The 2,500-nt window shown below is 46.4% G+C and overlaps 11 non-coding genes and 1 pseudogene across 11 annotated transcripts in view; all 12 read right to left on the bottom strand.

Moving 5' to 3' along the window:
• LOC125792323 (5S ribosomal RNA) overlaps positions 1–18 on the bottom strand; it is a 119-nt gene extending 101 nt beyond the window's left edge. Inside the window, exon 1 of the ribosomal RNA XR_007432055.1 lies at positions 1–18. This exon is cut by the window's left edge and continues 101 nt beyond it. This is a non-coding gene — a ribosomal RNA (5S ribosomal RNA).
• A 110-nt stretch (positions 19–128) lies between these two features.
• Positions 129–247, bottom strand: LOC125792459 (5S ribosomal RNA). Its single transcript, XR_007432192.1, has one exon. It is a non-coding gene; the product is annotated as a 5S ribosomal RNA (ribosomal RNA).
• A 110-nt stretch (positions 248–357) lies between these two features.
• On the bottom strand, positions 358–476 carry LOC125792680 (5S ribosomal RNA; annotated as a pseudogene).
• A 110-nt stretch (positions 477–586) lies between these two features.
• On the bottom strand, positions 587–705 carry LOC125792359 (5S ribosomal RNA). The gene has a single exon (XR_007432091.1). It is a non-coding gene; the product is annotated as a 5S ribosomal RNA (ribosomal RNA).
• A 110-nt stretch (positions 706–815) lies between these two features.
• LOC125792625 (5S ribosomal RNA) lies at positions 816–934 on the bottom strand. Its single transcript, XR_007432344.1, has one exon. It is a non-coding gene; the product is annotated as a 5S ribosomal RNA (ribosomal RNA).
• Positions 935–1,044: 110 nt separating this feature from the next.
• LOC125793032 (5S ribosomal RNA) lies at positions 1,045–1,163 on the bottom strand. Its single transcript, XR_007432623.1, has one exon. It is a non-coding gene; the product is annotated as a 5S ribosomal RNA (ribosomal RNA).
• Positions 1,164–1,273: 110 nt separating this feature from the next.
• Positions 1,274–1,392, bottom strand: LOC125793031 (5S ribosomal RNA). Its single transcript, XR_007432622.1, has one exon. It is a non-coding gene; the product is annotated as a 5S ribosomal RNA (ribosomal RNA).
• Positions 1,393–1,502: 110 nt separating this feature from the next.
• On the bottom strand, positions 1,503–1,621 carry LOC125793030 (5S ribosomal RNA). The gene has a single exon (XR_007432621.1). It is a non-coding gene; the product is annotated as a 5S ribosomal RNA (ribosomal RNA).
• Positions 1,622–1,731: 110 nt separating this feature from the next.
• Positions 1,732–1,850, bottom strand: LOC125793029 (5S ribosomal RNA). The gene has a single exon (XR_007432620.1). It is a non-coding gene; the product is annotated as a 5S ribosomal RNA (ribosomal RNA).
• A 110-nt stretch (positions 1,851–1,960) lies between these two features.
• LOC125793027 (5S ribosomal RNA) lies at positions 1,961–2,079 on the bottom strand. Its single transcript, XR_007432618.1, has one exon. It is a non-coding gene; the product is annotated as a 5S ribosomal RNA (ribosomal RNA).
• Positions 2,080–2,189: 110 nt separating this feature from the next.
• LOC125793026 (5S ribosomal RNA) lies at positions 2,190–2,308 on the bottom strand. Its single transcript, XR_007432617.1, has one exon. It is a non-coding gene; the product is annotated as a 5S ribosomal RNA (ribosomal RNA).
• A 110-nt stretch (positions 2,309–2,418) lies between these two features.
• LOC125793025 (5S ribosomal RNA) overlaps positions 2,419–2,500 on the bottom strand; it is a 119-nt gene continuing 37 nt past the window's right edge. The window contains exon 1 of the ribosomal RNA XR_007432616.1: positions 2,419–2,500. This exon is cut by the window's right edge and continues 37 nt beyond it. This is a non-coding gene — a ribosomal RNA (5S ribosomal RNA).

Raw genomic sequence — 2,500 nt, 5'->3', positions numbered from 1 at the left:
GGTAGTGTGACCGTAAGCCATTGCAGAGCTCTCATCAAGACTACTTATGCAACTTCATCTATGTTGGGTTTCAGATAACAAACTAGTAATGTATAACAAGACCATGGTAATGGAAGCAAGAGGGGAAAAGCTTACAGCACCTGGTATTCCCAGGTGGTCTCCCATCCAAGTACTAACCAGGCCAAACCCTGCTTAGCTTCCTAGATCAGACGAGATTGGGCGTTCTCAGGGTAGTGTGACCGTAAGCCATTGCAGAGCTCTCATCAAGACTACTTATGCAACTTCATCTATGTTGGGTTTCAGATAACAAACTAGTAATGTATAACAAGACCATGGTAATGGAAGCAAGAGGGGAAAAGCTTACAGCACCTGGTATTCCCAGGTGGTCTCCCATCCAAGTACTAACCAGGCCAAACCCTGCTTAGCTTCCGAGATCAGACGACATTGGGCGTTCTCAGGGTAGTGTGACCGTAAGCCATTGCAGAGCTCTCATCAAGACTACTTATGCAACTTCATCTATGTTGGGTTTCAGATAACAAACTAGTAATGTACAACAAGACCATGGTAATGGAAGCAAGAGGGGAAAAGCTTACAGCACCTGGTATTCCCAGGTGTTCTCCCATCCAAGTACTAACCAGGCCAAACCCTGCTTAGCTTCCGAGATCAGACGAGATCGGGCGTTCTCAGGGTAGTGTGACCGTAAGCCATTGCAGAGCTCTCATCAAGACTACTTATGCAACTTCATCTATGTTGGGTTTCAGATAACAAACTAGTAATGTATAACAAGACCATGGTAATGGAAGCAAGAGGGGAAAAGCTTACAGCACCTGGTACTCCCAGGTGGTCTCCCATCCAAGTACTAACCAGGACAAACCCTGCTTAGCTTCCGAGATCAGACGAGATCTGGCGTTCTCAGGGTAGTGTGACCGTAAGCCATTGCAGAGCTCTCATCAAGACTACTTATGCAACTTCATCTATGTTGGGTTTCAGATAACAAACTAGTAATGTATAACAAGACCATGGTAATGGAAGCAAGAGGGGAAAAGCTTACAGCACCTGGTATTCCCAGGTGGTCTCCCATCCAAGTACTAACCAGGCCAAACCCTGCTTAGCTTCCGAGATCAGACGAGATCGGGCGTTCTCAGGGTAGTGTGACCGTAAGCCATTGCAGAGCTCTCATCAAGACTACTTATGCAACTTCATCTATGTTGGGTTTCAGATAACAAACTAGTAATGTATAACAAGACCATGGTAATGGAAGCAAGAGGGGAAAAGCTTACAGCACCTGGTATTCCCAGGTGGTCTCCCATCCAAGTACTAACCAGGCCAAACCCTGCTTAGCTTCCGAGATCAGACGAGATCGGGCGTTCTCAGGGTAGTGTGACCGTAAGCCATTGCAGAGCTCTCATCAAGACTACTTATGCAACTTCATCTATGTTGGGTTTCAGATAACAAACTAGTAATGTATAACAAGACCATGGTAATGGAAGCAAGAGGGGAAAAGCTTACAGCACCTGGTATTCCCAGGTGGTCTCCCATCCAAGTACTAACCAGGCCAAACCCTGCTTAGCTTCCGAGATCAGACGAGATCGGGCGTTCTCAGGGTAGTGTGACCGTAAGCCATTGCAGAGCTCTCATCAAGACTACTTATGCAACTTCATCTATGTTGGGTTTCAGATAACAAACTAGTAATGTATAACAAGACCATGGTAATGGAAGCAAGAGGGGAAAAGCTTACAGCACCTGGTATTCCCAGGTGGTCTCCCATCCAAGTACTAACCAGGCCAAACCCTGCTTAGCTTCCGAGATCAGACGAGATCGGGCGTTCTCAGGGTAGTGTGACCGTAAGCCATTGCAGAGCTCTCATCAAGACTACTTATGCAACTTCATCTATGTTGGGTTTCAGATAACAAACTAGTAATGTATAACAAGACCATGGTAATGGAAGCAAGAGGGGAAAAGCTTACAGCACCTGGTATTCCCAGGTGGTCTCCCATCCAAGTACTAACCAGGCCAAACCCTGCTTAGCTTCCGAGATCAGACGAGATCGGGCGTTCTCAGGGTAGTGTGACCGTAAGCCATTGCAGAGCTCTCATCAAGACTACTTATGCAACTTCATCTATGTTGGGTTTCAGATAACAAACTAGTAATGTATAACAAGACCATGGTAATGGAAGCAAGAGGGGAAAAGCTTACAGCACCTGGTATTCCCAGGTGGTCTCCCATCCAAGTACTAACCAGGCCAAACCCTGCTTAGCTTCCGAGATCAGACGAGATCGGGCGTTCTCAGGGTAGTGTGACCGTAAGCCATTGCAGAGCTCTCATCAAGACTACTTATGCAACTTCATCTATGTTGGGTTTCAGATAACAAACTAGTAATGTATAACAAGACCATGGTAATGGAAGCAAGAGGGGAAAAGCTTACAGCACCTGGTATTCCCAGGTGGTCTCCCATCCAAGTACTAACCAGGCCAAACCCTGCTTAGCTTCCGAGATCAGA

This window comes from Astyanax mexicanus, unplaced genomic scaffold (genome assembly GCF_023375975.1).
Source record: "Astyanax mexicanus isolate ESR-SI-001 unplaced genomic scaffold, AstMex3_surface scaffold_36, whole genome shotgun sequence".
Classification (NCBI taxonomy): Eukaryota; Metazoa; Chordata; class Actinopteri; order Characiformes; family Acestrorhamphidae; genus Astyanax; species Astyanax mexicanus.
This window is presented reverse-complemented; position numbering and strand designations above follow the sequence as displayed.